General features: G+C 44.3%; 3 non-coding genes and 1 pseudogene across 3 annotated transcripts; 3 read left to right on the plus strand and 1 right to left on the minus strand.

Annotated features, from left to right (window-relative positions):
• The window catches only part of LOC132383846 (uncharacterized), a 212,306-nt pseudogene that overhangs the window by 31,159 nt on the left and 162,750 nt on the right, over nt 1-18,397 (minus strand).
• On the plus strand, nt 11,953-12,024 carry trnam-cau (transfer RNA methionine (anticodon CAU)). Its single transcript has one exon. It is a non-coding gene; the product is annotated as a tRNA-Met (tRNA).
• On the plus strand, nt 12,614-12,685 carry trnaa-ugc (transfer RNA alanine (anticodon UGC)). Its single transcript has one exon. It is a non-coding gene; the product is annotated as a tRNA-Ala (tRNA).
• trnas-aga (transfer RNA serine (anticodon AGA)) lies at nt 17,050-17,130 on the plus strand. Its single transcript has one exon. It is a non-coding gene; the product is annotated as a tRNA-Ser (tRNA).

The raw sequence follows: 18,397 nt of genomic DNA on the forward strand, positions 1-18,397 counted from the left end.
ACACTGGAGTTGCATAAACTTCCTAGCAGCCAATGAAGCTAATCAAATGGATTCCAGAGGTCATGTCTCTCCTGCCCAAACTTCTTAACCTTAGTAACTTCTAACGGGATCTTCACGATTAAATTTGTTGACGTTCCCAGATATAGCAAGTATGTTTGTGGATCATTCCAGACAATGATGTCACAACTACCTCCCCTCTCAGGCAACAGAAAGTTTAATGCTGTTCAGTTTTGAAAGGCCACATTGCAGTTTTCTGCCACCTTGTTGGAAAAGTCTTTGGTGTCCAGACTTGTTTCATATAGGATTATGGCGGTGTTGTTAGCCAATTGCTGCAACACTGGGTCCATATTCATTCTCTCAGGACACCGTAAGGTAGGTCTCCAGAACAGGAACACTACAATCCAGTAACGTTCATCGTTCTCCTTCATCCGTCAATGCTGGCAGGTGTTACATATTTGCTGCTATGTACGCCAAAGAACAATAACCCCTTATCAGCTTTTGTTCAGGGCAAAGACCCATTTAAAGGCAAAACTGATATCCTTGCAAACAACAGTAGGCCTGCCAGCCAATACTGTAAGTGTCAGTACCAGAAGTTGTTGCATCACTGGTGACATAGACATTGCACGTATTGTAACCTAAATCTGATCCCGTTACTCAGTAATTGCAATAACAGACTTCACCATTATCCTCATGAAGCATCTTCAGAGCAGAAGATGTACGCAGTCCATTATGAGCAGTTTAATGCTATCGGTCCATTGGCAAGTGTAATTTCGCTGACCAGTGCTGCCTTCACAGCTCTGATCATGTTATTGAAGTGGAAAACAGAATCAAACTCAGTACAATTGAGGGGTAGAGGCTACACTGTTAACCCACCTTCCGAATAAATGGGTCCCCTACAGCACTTTCAACAACTTGACCGTTTAGTAACAACATGTTTTCATAACTCAGGGTCATGTTCTTTGAGTGGAACAGGAGCTGTGTCGCCTCATCTTTGACATGAGGTGCACAAACCACATATCCACTGACATTTTCCCAGTATCACATCGGGAGAAGAAGCCATTAGGGCCAAAAATTGACACATGGGCTCAGGAGGCATTTTACAACGGGCAGAATTATATAATTGTACAAGTTCTACAGTACAGTTTGGGATAAGGTTACTTAAAGCAAACTTTGCTGTCGGTGGTGGTAGTGGTAGTCGAGACTGAAAATGAGCTTCATCACACCTGCCTTGGCACTGAGGGCATCTCTGAGCTCAGTAGCCAGGCTGTCCATAAACAAAGTGCACCTTCCACTGACGTCTCAATCTTTTACCCCTACCGTGTCCATTACCAACATCCCCATGTTTGATGAAGTGAATAAAGGAACTGCACAATCCATACATTTAGAATGGTTTGTTTATTTATTTATTTATTTTGCTAAATAACACTATACATTCTTCAGAACAGAAATAGTACCAGTCACAAGTAGGTGACAACTCAAATGCTGGTAAAGCAGATAAAGTTGAAACTAAACTTAGAAGGAAATTGTAAATAGAAATTAATCTAGTAATGATCAGCAACAATGTGATCACTGTCATTTTTATTAAATATAGAACAATACAAGTTAAAATAACATTCCAATTGTATATGGAAGCTGTCATAATATGTTTATACAACATTCGATGTTAATGAGAGACAATGGTAGAGCGGTCCAGGGGGTCCCCATTCCTCACACAAATATTATGCATTCCCTTAACATTTTGAATCACTTGATTTCATGTGGAATTATTATAAACATGACAGAATTTTACCTACCTCTTTTCATCTCGAACAAGTAACATTCTACTTTTTCCGGAATCGGGCCTGTGACCCATTCACAATACATTCATTACGTTAGAGTAAATCCGTGTACTTCTGAAATACCTTGTAAGCGTACCTTACAAATTCATTCATTCATCTGCTTCTTTTTTGCAATACTGTGTATCTCATGTTAACATTGAGTGTAAAGGAAACACTTCATTTCAACATACCATATTAGTTGAGAGTGCATGAAAGTCACCATACCGATCATTCTCACACAGTGCTATTGAGAGCCTCTGACTGTGGTTTACACCAGCCTCATCAAGTACTCAGGGGTACTACTTGGGTGAATTTTGTTCTAACTGTGCCTGGGGGATGCAGAGGAACAGGGAATTATAAACATCATTATCTCCTCAGTCTCTGGAACCGGGTGTTTCTTGCTAGACACTGTGGTAGACTGTTCTTTCTTTGCCTTTTCATTCTCTAACTTTAATTCGCATTCTCTGCTCCTACTGCGAGAATCAACTAAATATTTTCGCATTTCACTCTTCCAGTGAACAATCACAGGACACTTAAACGTTTTCTCCCATTTCTCTCCTTCCATCTACACTTCTGCAAGCATTCTCTTCTTCCATTCCACCCACTTCTCAACATATTTCATAGTTTCTGCTCCAGAGCACACGCCACCGGAGTTTTCTCAAGTGACCAGGACAGGGACTCTCACGTGACCATTCAGACACACAATCAAGGCACTCACTCATACTTCAGAATTCACTTTCGCTCGGAATCGCTTCTTTCGTGCATCATGGAATCGAATCTAGCGCAAGGCACTCTCTGTCCATCATGAGGCGATAGGATTCAATCCAACACGAGGCCCCCTCTTTCCCTATTGACTCATGGGATCCAGCACGGCCCGAGGCAGCTATTGTTTCCATTTGTTCACTCACTTGATTCAAGCCCATCTAATGCTCCTGTGTTACTGTTGCAGATTTCCTACATTTGACAAAGGTGATGGACTACTCCACACAAGAGGAATTCTGTGTGAGGACTGATCAGCTAGTGGGGTTGAATTCCTTTCTATTGTACAATAATTCAAGGGTTCGGTATCTCAGTACAAGTGTGTATACATTATGCAACCTCGAGATTCCTCTCCTAACGAGCAGCCACAAAAACAGGGACGCCCCCTATCAAAGCATAGAAACAGGAAGACCGTCATCACCCAATGTCAGAGAGAACACAAACGCAAGCGAACACCATTCTGAACTGAATTCCGCTAGCGAGCCCACAGTTCAAAGCAGAGCCGAGTGAACTTGGGGAACAGTGATATGAGGGCCTTGGCACCCTGATATTTTCAGTTTGGTCCGGCACCTCAATCGATGGCCAAACGTCGGGTGTAATCGCTTCGATACGCTCTAGGACCTGGACCTTGTCGCATCGATCTGATTCCCGATTCGGCACGGCGATTAAGTTTCCGTCCAAACATCGAGTTCAGTGGAATCGGTATGCGCTGGTGCCCGAGCGTCATCACCTCCATTCGGCCTTTGGCAAGGCGCTGAAATTGATCGAACCTTGAGTCCGTTTCCCTCTTGGCGACCGGCCTGCCTCCTCACCTTGCTGCGGTTCTGCCACTGCGAATTACCCTAATGACCTAAGGGAAATTACAGATTATTACAGTAATCGTTAGCCAGAAAAATCTGAATTAACAAAAATGTATTTCGTTTTTCATTAGCCACCAACGAGAAATCGCTTAAATTCACCATCACCATCTTAAATCCATTTCGAATCAACACCCACAGAGATTATCCTGAAGTCACCCATAGTGATAACCCTGTTTTTGTTCCTTCCTATAATTTGTCTCTGTGACTGATGGAGATGAGGCTGTGTAATATAATCCCATCCGATTGTTTGCCCTTCCTTAATATTGTAGCCTCACTCTTAATGCTTCTCACATTCAACTGAACACATTTCAATCCATCTGTCCTGTCGTTTATATCCCCGAACTCCTAGCCATCCATCATACAGCATTACTGAGCATGGCACCTAATTTATATTCAATCCCTCCATTCAGTGACTGGTGTTCTGGTTCACATCCCCCTGTCAATCTCGATTCAACCCTCCCGGGGTGCAGTAATGAACTTTATGATACTGACCCTCCTCCAGTGACGGTGCAAACTATCACTCTTGTACATATCATCCCTGCACCAGGAGGATTCCCAGTGATCAGGTCAATGCAAGCTCGCTTTTCCCTCGGAGGCGGGGTGGGACTCCAAATGGAGATCAGGGGCTGAGGCTGGTTGGTGATAAAGTTTAATGAGAACACAAAGGGAAAATTTATTCACTCTGATGTGGGTGCTGGAACGAGCTGCCAACAAGTGATGCATGCAAGTTTGATGTCAACTGTTAAGAGAAGTTTAAGTAGGTACTTGGATCGTAGGAGTATGAAGGGATATGTTCCCAGTGCAGGTCGATAGGAGTGGGCAGATTAAAGGATTGCGCGCAGATTAGATGGAACGAATGACCTGTTTCAGTGCTATACTTTTCTATGGCGATATGAATCTATGATCCAAAATCCTGAACCTCTGCCCCTGCACCAGCTCTTTGGTCACTCATTCATCTGCTCTAACTTTCTCTTCCTACCCCCACTACCACACGGTACTGGGAGTCACCCAGAGATTACAACCCTTCAGGTCCCGCTCTTTAACTTCTTCCCTAACTCTCTATATTCACAGTACAGGGCATCATCTCCTTTCTATCTGTCCATTGTTACCGACGAGAACCACCACCTCCGGCTGAATAAACGCTGACCCCCTTGAGAGATTTCTCCATCTGCTCGGAGACGTCCCTGACCCTGGCACCAGGCAGGGGACACGCCGGTTTATGATGATGCTGGTGATGCACGGCGATCACTTGCCAGTATCAAACAAAACCACAAACTACTTTATGAATCACACATTCTCAGCAAAACGATCACTGCAATCAAAATGCTGTTGCTTGCAACTCGGAGTTGAGTTTCCAACCGCCTATACGAACTGTAGTTTTTGCGGTGTGAACTGCAGTTTTGAATCCGCGGGATGGTTGTGCGTGGCGCATACGGACCGAATCGAGGCGATGGGGCCCGGGCCGGAGAGTGGGGAATGAGACAATGTTGGGCCACTCCTGGAGCAGACATGGAAGTGATTCGATGTGACAGAGCTGAGGCGGGACAAGCGGACCTAATGCAGAGTATTGCCTGACCTAGCTTTTACCCAGTGAGCCCCAGAGCCGCTCTCAGCTCCTCAGCTTCTCCTTCACTCTGAGGAAAGCAAAGCCAATCCATCCAGTCCCACCTCATCACGGAAAGGCCACATGCCGGACAACATCCCGGTGAATCTGCTCTACACTGTCAGGGAGGTTCATTGCTGCTACCATGGGATTAGCGGGGGGAGGGGAACCAGAGCACCAGGTCACAGATCACAGTGCAGTCATGTTCTTCCTACAGTGTGTCGCCCAGAACTGCACACAGTACTCCAGCGGTGTGGGAAACCAAATATTAGCAAGCTGGTGCCTGACACCTCTTTGTTAATCTAATATCTCTTTATTTTCTGTCAATAAATACTACACCACCCAATAGACTCACTGTTCTTAATTTAAAATTTCAGCGAGAAATCAGCTAATATTACAAATCGTTGGCATTAACATTGTCCTGATGAGGGTTCTACCCAAATCGGCGTTTATTTCTAACCTCCCATCGACAGACCAGTAGACCATTTTATATGTCTGTTTGGTTTTATATCTCGCTCTTTATTTCCCTTTTAAAATATTTGTTATTTTCCTTTCCTTGGGCCCGGTGTGGAGATTTGACTTTCCCAACACATACCCTCCATACCACCACCACCCCCCCAGTCGAGCATTTTTCATGAATTATTTGTATCATTTGAAGGCTTCTCATTAGCTGCTCTGATTGACAGCTTATTCGGACCCCACTCTTCGCACTGGTGGTATGTCTTACAACAGGGTATAGTTTTCATTTCGGCCAGTCATTCAGAGTGGTGGTGGATTGTGAAGAAATGTCATCAGAATTTACAGACGCCTCCAATATTGATTAATCTGAGGATTAACAATGTATCGATGGTGTTGTGCCTGGGCTTAGATTGGCTTCATGTACAGATGATGGGGTCTGTGGAAAAGGGGTTGCAATACTGCCTATGTGGTAAGGTCTGAACAAGCAGTGTTAGCAGCAATGGAAGAATGGTCTTTGGACTGGGTTTTAAATTTTCTGTGTCTAAATCAAAATGTGTGTGTTTTTCAAAAGCAAACACGAGGAAATCTGCAGATGCTGGAAATTCAAGAAGCACACACAAAATGCTGGTGGAACACAGCAGGCCAGGCAGCATCTATAAGGCGAAGCACTGTTGACGTTTCGGGCCGAGACCCTTCGTCAGGACTATCTGAAAGGGAAGATAGTGGACAGTGCTTCTCCTTATAGATGCTGCCTGGCCTGCTGTGTTCCACCAGCATTTTGGATGTGTGTGTTTTACTCGGAAACATGGTGCGGATTATATTCGCCTTACAGTGTATGAGAGTTTGCTGTCTAGTATTCCTGTGCTTAAATATATCGTTCTTAGGCTGATATGGAGAGCATATATGTAATACTTAACAAACAGGCTGGTATATGTCTAAGGGAAAAGGAGATCCATCCACACACCACCCCCACCTCCCACAAACGCAGGTACTGTGAGAATTAAATTTATGCATCGCGCACGCACACAGTATCAAATTCACACCAGATACCGTTATGAAATACACTTTAAAGAGTTTACTAAAACTAAAAGAGTACTAGGCAATACAATATATATGAAAGAAAAGAAAAAGTAAAAGGCGCCAACTTATCAAAGTTAAGTCAGTTTAGTGCACATCGTTGGAGCTCAACCATCGAACCACCCGACCGTCCCCTCGTCGCTTGCCTCCGACCTCCACGTCGGATGTTCTACAGACCAGTGCACTTAGACTCTGTAGTGGAGCATTTCAGACCACAGCTAGAGATGCATCGGAGGTCAAACAAGGCGAGATGTTTGGCGACATGCCGAGAGGAGAAAATGAGCCCTGCAAACTGGACTTGGTTACTAGGGTGAGGAAGCACCGTCAGACTAATTCTGTTTTAATGGTTTGTTGGGAATATACCAGCAGAGCTGATAAATGTTTTCTGCAGACACTTACAGGTTATGGGTGGGCATATGGTCCTGGGGATTTTTGGACAAGTGTTCCAGCCAGGAGGTCCATCATGAACATTTCCAGCTGTGGGAATAGATTTGAGATTACTAGAGGATAAACAAATTCTTGTGGTGGTGAGAGGGCGTCTTGTCGTTTATGCAGCTAGTATTATTTCCTTTTTGCCTATCTTTACAAATGGTTCTAAAAACCCAGTTAGTAACCGGGTGGGCTCAGGGGTATTTATCCACAGCTGCCCCCCTCACTCAACTCCCTGCAGTGTGCGGACCGTCCCAACCGCGCAACAGACGACGCCATTGCCATCAACCTCGACCTGACCCTAACTCACCTGGACAAAATAAAAGACAGACACGTTCGGATGATGTTCATAGACTTCAGTTTAGCATTCGACGCAATCATCGCTCAGAAACTGATTGGAAATCTGAGCCTATTGGGTCTGTACACCTCCCTCTCCCACTGGAACCTAGACTTCCTGACGGAGACCTTTGTCAGTTCGGACCGGGAGCAACACCATCACACTGAGCACGGAGGCCCCCCGGGGCTGTGAGCTCCTTCCAGTGCTGTTCACTCTGCTGACTCACGATTGTTCTGCAACACACAGCTTGAACCATATCATCAAGTTCGCCGATGACACGACTGTGCGGGGTCTCATCAGCAAGAACGAGTCAGCTTACAGAGAGGAGGCGCAGCGGCTAACGGACTGCTGCAGAGCCAACAACCTGTATCTGAACGTGAACGAATCAAAAGAGATAGCTGTTGACTTCAGGAGAGAATGGAGCGACTACTTCCGGCTGACGTCGACGGCTCCTCGGCAGAGGACGTTAAGAGCACCAAATTTCTTGGTGTTCACCTGGCGGAGAATCTCACCTGGTCCCTCAACACCAGCTCCATAGCAAAGAAAGTCCAGCAGCAACTCTACTTCCCGCAAAGGCTGAGTAAAGTCCATCTCCCATCCCACATCCTCATCACATTCTACAGGGGTTGTATTAAGAGCATCCTGAGCAGCTGCATCCCTGCCTGGTTCGGAAATTGCACCATCTCGGGTCGCAAGACCCTGAGCGTATAGTGAGGTCAGCTGAGAAGGTCATCGGGGTCTCTCTTCCCGCCATCACGGACATTTACACTACATGCTGCATCCGCTAAGCAAACAGCATCATGAAGAACCCCATGCACACCTCATACAAACTCTTTGCCCTCCTGCCGTCTGGGAAAAGGCACCGAAGCATTCGGACTGTTACGACCAGACTTTATAACAGTTTCTTCTCCCATGCAATCAGACTCCTCAATACTCAGACCTGGACTGACACCTTACTTCCCTATTGTCCTGCTTATTAATTATTCTAATGCCTGCACTGTTTTGTGTACTTTATGCAGTCTTGGGTAGGTCTGTAGTCTAGTGTAGTTGTTGTTTATTTTTCTCTGTGTTGCTTATTACATAGTTCAGTCTAGTTTTTGTACTGTGTCATGTAACACCATGGTCCTGAAAAACGTTGTCTCATGTTTACTGTGTACTGTACCAGCAGTTATCTATACAACAGAACTTATGGCAATTATCATTAGTCTGCAATTGGTTGAACATGTCAAACAGAGTTGTTATCTGCCCAGACACTGCCTCGGTAATGTAGAGTTTGTAATCGGAGTCTTTAAGAAGACCACAGCTGATCTGTTGATGGAAGTGTATTATGATCTATATGCTCTGAAGTGTGGGGGAAGAACACAGAACATAGAAATTTACGGCACATTACAGGCCCTTCGGCCCAAAATGTTGTCCAGACCATGTAACCTACTCTAGAAATTCCCTAGAATTTCCAAGAGGCTCCTAAAAGACCGCATTATATCCGCCTCTACCACCACCGCCGGCAGAGCATTCCACTTACCTACCACTCTGTGTGAAAAACTTAATCCTGTCATCCTTCCAGTATTTATTTCCAAGCCCCCTAAAACTATGCACCCTCGTGTTAGCCATTTCACCCCTGGGGGGGGGGAGCCTCTGGCTATCCACAGGATCAATGCCCCTCATCATTGTATACATCTCTATCAGGTTACCTCTCAGGCTTCGTCGCTCAGAGGAGAAAGGCCCAAGTACACTCACCAGTGTGTAGAGTTTTCATTGGCACCTACACATCTGGGTGTGTTGGGTAATGAAAGGGCAGATGTTACAGCTAAACAGACACTTGCTAAGTCTGAGGTAGATATTATAGTTCATATGCGAAAGCATGAAGTCAAATGTTGTACTAGGTTGCCTGGGGTTTGGAAATAGTAGACAGTCTGTAATAACAGTTCCACAGGGAGGTGGTATTATAGTTTGTTTCTAGCAATCCAAGAGTGGTACCTTTTGGGAAAGAATAGGAAGGAAGATGTGTGGTTTATGTGACTAATTGTCGGACATACGGGTTTGCACTTCTCATTGGCATTTGTTGGGTAGCAGGGGGGATGTGTCACGTGATTTTTGTAATGTCCCAGAGAGGGTGAAACACGTGATCATGATGTGCCACAGATATTATTTGGAACGAAGGAAGCTGTTTAGACATGTGGCGCCCAATTGGCAGGATATACTGGCACCTGAGGCAGGGACGGTTATGTCGTGTTGGACCCTATTCAACGTTTTAGCTAAAATAGATTTGGGACGTAGCATCTGATCCCCATCCAGCTTCCCTTCGTATTCCATTACAGTAGGTGGTGCTAATGCACCTGATGGGAGAAAGTAGGAGGAGAGTGTAATGTTGAGGCGGGAAAAGGCAATAAAAGTGACGACTTGTTTGTCCTGCAACCAATACGTGTTGCGGCGGTTACCAGCTCATTGATGTCCTCTGTTGGCGGCTGGGTGTAACACAGGACCTAGACCCTCAATGGCCTCTGAGGCAGCTGGGTGATTTATTGACCTCAATGTGTCTTCTCTTTATCATTTTCCGGCCCAGGAGTCCGGATGTTTCGTTCACGTCATCGTGCAAGTTAAATAAATCCACAACTTGATATACTCATGACTCGGTTGACGGCATTCCCGACTGCAGGGAACAATGTTAGTTTGGGTATTTAATGACCATTCCGTTTCAGTCTGCAAGAATCTGACAAGTGATTTCTGATTGAAATATTTAGTCCTTAATTTGACGTGAATGCGAATTTCCTAAAATTTCCTGTTTTTATTCAGGACTAATGTGCAGTCTTGCGTTTGGTGAAACATTTAATTCATCCACTGTTACGTCGGTCTTTTAAATTAATACTCTGATTTCAAAAAGCCTGTTGCTGCTCTTTGCCTTAAATTCCTTCAGTTTTGCAGGTCAGTGGTGTGGGGCCGTCAGACAGTCCCGTCTCCTTTTCTCCCTGACGCAGCTCCCCACAGTGAGAATAAATCGAGGAGAGGTCAGACATATCTTCATATACAGAAGGGATGAAAGGGCATGCGTAGTGATCGGGAAGAGAAACTGAGGTTAGATGAGCGACCAGGATCGAAATGAATGGCGGAGTTGTCTCGAAAAGCCGAATAGCCTACTCCGACCTCTATTTTCTATCTTTCAAAGTCCAACCTTTGGGATCAGAATCTCAGACAGAAGACGTCATCGTTCATTTGCCACTGGGGACGTAGCTCAGTGGGGAAGCGCATGTGTGAAGTCCAGGGTTCAAACCCAGCATTTCAACACTGTTGTTTGTGAAGTTTGAAAACTAGGTGGAAAATCCCAGATGAAGATATTTTCCGCACGATGTTTGGCCTTTCATTGCCTCGTTGAGACGCCGGGATAATCCTGTGACACGTGGGACAGTTTAGAATGATTCCTTGCTGTATATCAGTCCTCGGCAGGGGAATACTAAAAACACCCGCACATTTCGGGAAGGGACGGAAGCTCGGCCGTGATCTTCCGAACATGAGAGCAACAACTATAATTCTCATTGAAACCTACTGAAGGTTGAAGGACCAAGACAAGGTGGACGTGGAGAAGATGTTTCCTATGGTGGGGGACTGTGGTAAGGAGGATCTTGTTTTTAGCCAGAGTAACAAATCTGTGGAATTTCAGCCGCAGACTGCGGTGGATGCAAGTGCATGGGGTTGAGTGGGAACCGGGATCAGCCGTGATGGAACGGCGGAGCAGACTCGCTGAGCTGAATGACCGATTTCTGTTTCTATGTCGTATGGTTTTATGGTCTAACTAAATCCCGATGAAGGGATTGTTTGAGGTACGTACTTGCGATGCGGAAACCAAGTCCGCATCTAAATCCGCGAGTTCCGTTCACAGGGAGGCGAGGTGAACTTCCAGTTCAACTTGGAATCCAAAACTTATTCAATGATCAGGACAGGGTGGGAACGTAAATGGGACCTCGGGATTGAATGTAGTGACTTCCGAGTGTGGCTCAAAATGTTGCTTTTTGATAAGAAGCCCCAGAAGATGGATGAATTGTCCATGTTAACAATTAAATAAGGTAAAGCACATTCAATGGTGATATATGTGGAACGAGGTGCAAGATGGGATAAAGCATAAACGACACAGAGAGAATAACTGGGTGGTCCAGAAAGTAAGGAAGAAAGAAACGAAAGTGGAGACAGAAAGAGGTGAAACAAGGAATTATCAACAGAAAGTGAAGTAATTGGGTATGAATAAGCGGGAAAGATGGAATTGATGCAACATGGACAGACACAGACGGAGACCCAGACATGTACAGACACCGGCACAGACACAGATAAGACCTAAACATATACAGGCATCGACACAGCCATAAACAGAAACAGACACAGACAGAGATGCGGACATTATACAGACACAGACACAGACTGAGACATGCACAGACATTGTCAAGACAAAGACATATACAAGCACCGACACAGACACAAACAGAAACATAGACCCGGACTTATGCAGATACGCAAAAACACACATCCACACCAAGACACACACGCGGAAACACGCTCAGAACGACACACGCACACGCAAGAGATTGCACATCATTCATGGAAGAGCAATTTTGTTATTTTCATAGCAGAGTGGCGCAGCGGAAGCGTGCTGGGCCCATAACCCAGAGGTCGATGGATCGAAACCATCCTCTGCTATGTCAGCTGCTGCCAACAACAATATTCTGTGAGTGCGCTTTAAAATACGAGGCCATCCCATCATGGGTAGATTCAAGGAAATCAACTGGCTTTCGGCTGGAATGTACTTGTATCTGTTTTCCTTTTTCACTTTTGCGGAGGTTTCTATTTGGTTGGAAAGATTAACCCTTCGTGCATCGAGGTATCTTAATATCATCTATTCTCTGCAGGCCAGGAAAAGAGCGCACTCCGCCTTTCCGGCCGAGATCTTACATCAGGACTGGAGAAAAAGATGAGAAGACCTTGCACAGGAGTCCCTCTCTCTCTCTCTTTCTCTCTCTCGATTTTCCAAATCGTTCGCTGTATCGATTTCTCAGACAATAAATCCTGCTGGAGAATGCTCTTCATCCCATTGCACAATCAGGCACAAATGGAGAGTGTCCACTGGCCGGTGCTCGACAAAGAAGTAGCTGAATCGGAAAGGATTCCCGAGTCCTCGCCAGTCGCAGAGGAAGCAATGTTCGTTATTATCTGTGATATCAATGATTACTCTGTATCTCAATTGTGATATGCAGGAAGGTTTGGACCTGAACAGTTCTGCTTTTAAAGTGGGGATGTAGCTCAGTGGAAGAGCGCATGCTTTGCATGTATGAGGTCCCGGGTTCAATCCCCGGCATCTCCACGCAAGAGAGCATTGAATTTTGAAGCTCCAACTCAACGTGAGTCTCAACGTGGACACTCCTAAATCAGGAAGGTGCAGTCTAACCGCTCATTACCGCAAAAAAAATGACTCCTCGAGAAAGTGGACCACCAAAGCCACAGAGATCACCAAGAAAGCACACCGATGTGTCCACCTCCTGAGGATTGAGAATTTCCTTATCATTATTCTAATATAGCTTTTATTTTATTTTACATTAGCACTAAACACTCTTATTTTAGGTCTCTTAACCACTTTCTAAACCGTCTGGTATGAGAATGGCAAGGCATCCGACGGCAAGACCATACAAAGGAAAGAGATTCTAACATTGAGACCCAGTGATTTGCGGTCCATTCAGAACTATGGGAATTCTGAACTTCATTCGATCAGATGGACGGATTGGCAGGTGAACAGGACTCGGGATTGGTAAAATAAATCCCGGAGTGTGGGGTATTCTCCGCTGCACCTCAGACTGCCGTCGCTGCTCGTCACGTCGAAGTCTGACTAAAGTAACAGACAGAAAGTGGAGGAGAATTTCAGCGGGCCAGGGGGCATCTCCGCCCGAAACATCAACTGTTTACTCCTCCCCACAGATGCTGTCTGACCTGGTCATTTGCTCCGGCATTCTGTGCTCTGGATTTGCAGCATCTGCAGAATCTCCTGTGTTTATAACCTAAATAACAGCCGCAGACAGAGAGAAGGAAGGCAAGAAGACACAGAGGGAGATAACCAGTGTGTCTGACTGCAGGGCCGTAGGAATATAGTCAGAATGATAATGAATATCACATCCGTTGCTGAAATGTCGGGAGCGAGATATCCTGCTGGGTCGGAGCACAGACACCGGATAATAACCGGATGGGGTAGGAAGCGATGAACAGGGAGAGGAGGACGGGGAGGAAGTTAAAAGCGTAAGAGAGAGACGAGGGAAATTAGACAGGCAATATATTCAAACAAACAAAACAATAGATAATCGGGGGAAAGCGGCCAAATTAACAAATAAAAAGACAGGAGAAGAACAGAGCTATTTACCTATCAGCAGAATGGCGCGGAGGGAATGTGCTGGGCCCGTTATCCAGAGGCCGGCAGATCCAAACCATCATCTGCTATTCTTCAGCACAATATTTTACCGCAAATCCCCGTCAGGTCACCTGTGTACACAACACACATTTCACTAAAAAATAAAAAAAATACTTGTGCTTCCAATTTAAGTTTCCATCCACTCACTCCATCATTTTCTGAGATTTCTTGAGAATTTCGCGGGTAAAACGACAATTCCTGTCGTGCTCAGCGATTGTCCAGCATATCTTGGTCTCCGCTTCATGAAGCTGTGTCTGGTATTGAACTGATTGAGCAGACAATACAGGAAACAATCATTACCTCACGAAAGACTTGTGAGTGATGAAACGGGATTAACCTTTCTGATCGTGACACTCGGTTAGAAATGCTGAGAGAAGAAGATAACTTTCAGTGTCAAAGAAGGAGAGAAGTTGGGTGGGAAGTGAAAAGGGGGACATCTCTGATGGGGCGAGACCAGCACACGATGGCCGTAAGACATTCGGAAAGAGAAACACTGGGCTAAAATGGCAGACGAACGACGGACAGAAATGTTAATTTCACAGAGCAAGAAGTAACGTGGCTGAGTGATTCCAGACCGAGACGTTTGTGAGACATGTGCTGAAAAACAGGTACAACACACGGCGATCGCCGGGAATCGAACCCAGGTGAGCTGCTTGAAAGGCAGCTATGCTCATCGCTATACCACTATCGCTCCATGTTGCAGGAGTTTCGAGTAGCGAAACGTCTCCCATGCTCCATGTGTTTCCACAGACCCCGAGCTGCTCTCTGTCGGATCAATCCTCACTCTGCAGCAGGTTTTATTGCGGCCAGTTGACACCGCCATCCTCAATCAGAGGGAGTTATACAACAGCCAATGAACATTCACCAGCGATCGGACTGAGTGAGAGCCGAACTCTCAGAGAGTCGGAAGAGTCGGAAGGGCTGCAAATGGTGCCTGTATCACATCAGCACATGAGAAAACAAATCCTGATCGTGCCTGTTCTTTAGAAAAGCCGATGTATCCGTACGAGGGTGATTGATAAGTTCGTGGCCTACAGCAGAAGGAGATGAATTATAGAGCTTTCGTTACATGCACAAGCACGTCAATTCTTTGACTGATTATTCCGAAAGTTTGAACTTAATAACTCGTCAGGTGTGATTGATAAGATAGTTGCTTAAGGTAGAAGGAAATGAGTTTTTAATTCCCGTTACATACACCAGCGGTCCAACACTTTGAGAGATAATGCAGAAAGTTTGAAGTTAGTAACTCAGCTCCTTCCGCCGTAGGCCACGAACCTATCAATCACCCCTGCTTTGGACACTTTCTGGAGGTCCAGGATCGGTATGTTCCACGACTCTGGACTAATTGTGTAAATGTAGGAGGGGACTAGGTTGCAAAATAATTGAGTTAGACTTTCTAAAACTGACTCCTTCTACTATAGGGCACGAACCTATCAATCACTCATCGTAGGTGTGAGATCAGTTTAGGAATAAATAAAATAATAACCAACAACCACTTTGCTGGGATTATACTGCGATTCTCTCCATAGTTGGTAGAAGATTGAGGAGCAGATCCGCTGGCAAATAACACGGAAATGTCAGGTGGATAGGGTTACAACGATCAGACATTTCAACTTCTGCAAAATTAACCAGATCACTTTTTTTGTGCAAGATAAGAAATGAAATATCTGAAATACTCCCGGGAGAGTATTTTTGTTCCAGGCCATCGATAGTCCTACTAGTGTTGACAATGGAACTAGATTAGAAATTTACTCTGTAACTTGTAAATAATCAAAACTCGCACTTTACTGTCTCTGCATAAATGGCAACGTAACAATGCAACACCGGGCCAATAACACAGAACAAAAATTTTGCTGTTCAGTCTGCACCAATACTCACTCAGACGACTTTTCCCAACAATATCACCAAATTAAGGCAGCTCAGATGGCCACGTGATCGATCCTTCCTTCTCCCAGTCACTGACTTGGGGGATCTTCCTTGCGATGGTGGGTTTCAGGAAAGAGTTAGCACTGCTAGCACGTTCGAAGTTTCCACTTCTATATTCATATTTTCCAATTCAGTTGTCCCATTCCAGCGTCACTGGCCGTAGGACATCTGATTGGCTTGAATTCTCCCTTTTGTGAGCTCTGCCCCAAGCCAGCATCCATTTATTTCCCTCTTCCCATTAGGCGTCAATTGGTAACTTATGGCTCTTTGTTCCCTTTAGAAACCAGTTTAAATCACTCCAGACAGGCATTAACCCCAACATTCACACATTTGCATGTTATATTATATCAAAAACACCTCACAAATAACTTCGGAATTGGAACATATGTCTTAACCCGCAAATCACCTGAAACAACTTTGTGTTTCTTTTAAAACACAGAAATGTTCTTCTCACAAAATGGAAGATGTAAAGCGGTTCCACAAAATGACATCTTCATTTACAAGTCCATGGCTGGTACAAAGACACTTGATCTGTCTGCTTCCACTATCCTTGAGCCATTCGAGTTCCATGTTATCTTACATATTTTAAATCCTCCGTGGCCAACATCTCCTCTTTTTCTGTCCACGGAAATTGCTGGGGATCACATTACTGTTAATATGTCTCAGTGAATATGGCGCAGAAGGAACAGCAGCATTCATGACTAATCAAAAAATACAGATAAGGGTTTAAAAATATTATCCGAATAAAAATATGAAGAAACATGATAAGTGTACCCTATTTCTTACTGTTCTGTACATCGGTAATTTAACGGGAATTAGTATTACTAGTCTATGGAGTTTAGGAAAAATGGTACATGGATCTTATAAAAATAGAGGCCTCTGCGTAATCCACGGTAACTTAAGTTCATGTTCAGCACAACATGCGGGCCGAAGGAACTTTATTGTGCTGTAGGTTTTCTATGTTTCTATATTGAAACGCAATATAACTGTATGAAATCAAACAAAATCAGCAAAAATAAATGTGTAAAGGCATGGTGTTCGCAAACACTGAAGTCATTAAAGTTGCCCTGAAACACACACTGGGGAAAATAGCATGGGTAACCACTAGAACAAAGAGCAAAGCAATGACAACATATGAAGTAATACACATCAAAGGATGTAAATTAACATTTAAACCCCAGTTCCAAACTCTATTCCAAAAACGATGGATTCTGCAAAACATCACTGGCTAAACTGACGTGATATCTAATAGTCTTTGATGGCACATCCCACTGTTTAATTTGGTAAATAACTGTATCTGACTCGACCGTAATATAAATTGTAGATGGAAGAACACTAGAGCACTTGTAGTCGTGGCCGAGTGGTTAAGGCGATGGACTAGAAATCCATTGGGGTTTCCCGCGCAGGTTCGAATCCTGCCGACTACGTGTTTATATCGGTTTTGATTCCCTGATCCCTCCCACAGACAGATACAGATTGTAAAACGAAACTCCGATCACTGTTCGTCGCCTGCAAAACCAGGGAAATCCCCTGTGTTCCGCATTTATTCAGGCGGCCTCTACTATGCAATCGGTCAGCCGCTGTTCGACAGTTATCCGAAATGTTGGTGGTTCAAGCCTATCCAGGGGCGCTGTTGATCCAGTGGCCTTTGCTGTCCGTTTTGTGCGCTCCGTGCTGTCCCTAATACATTCATTTAAAAATACATATATCCACATACGGAAAACAGAACACTACCACGACCTGTCTTGCTTAAATTCATGTTGCTATAAACTAAATATATTGTACATGGACGATAAAACCAGCAGAAACTAGTACAGGGCACCAATGCATTTCATGTTTAAATTTATGTTATCGCCACTTGAACCAGAGGGATAAATTCACTCAACTTAACTCACACCAACATTGACTGTTTCCACAACTCACTTTCAAACTCAGCATTTCAAGCTGTCGACATTTTTGCTTTGTTTCTTATTATTATCACTTTCTCAGCTCAAGCTGGTAAAACCTGAAGTCCGGGCGTACTGACGCACACTCATTCCTCAATAGCTGCGGACTGCCGACCATTCTAGTCGCGTATAGTATAGTGGATTTCAGGAGATTTACAGAAATATTGGTTTGCAGTCCTTACCGTTTAATACTATTGTGTAGTGACTATGAGATGATAGTTGTTGTTGATAATACATTAGGACATTCTACACCCTGTTCATTCTCAATTGTCTTTAAATTTCTTCTTTTAATTCAGCAGATTTCTGGTGTTTTTCACTTATTAGTTGTTGTATGTTATGTGTGTTTGCAATGGCTATATCTATTATGTATGTTGTTACTGCTTTTTCATTATATATTCAGACGGTTATTATGGATTGTCCTATCTGTAATAATGGATCAGACAAAAATTAATGTGTAGGACTCTGACCCTAATCTAGAACAGGTTTGTATTTATAGTAAGGTGTTCTGTCTTTTATGAGTTTGTATTTTAAAGCAAGATTTTGGTGACTGATGTTTGTCAATTGATTGTTCCGTGTAAATAATCAGATTGAGTTAAACTGCTGCTCAATCCTGTAATGTGTTGGATTGTTCCTGGTGGCTCTTGTCATTTTCTGCATTTATCATCATTTATTTGTATGACGTTTATTATGTATTTCTAATATTTTTCGGTTAGCCAGCTGGCCCTTTATTACCACAAGGAACCCCTCT

This window comes from Hypanus sabinus, chromosome 31 (assembly GCF_030144855.1).
Source record: "Hypanus sabinus isolate sHypSab1 chromosome 31, sHypSab1.hap1, whole genome shotgun sequence".
NCBI lineage: Eukaryota > Metazoa > Chordata > Chondrichthyes > Myliobatiformes > Dasyatidae > Hypanus > Hypanus sabinus.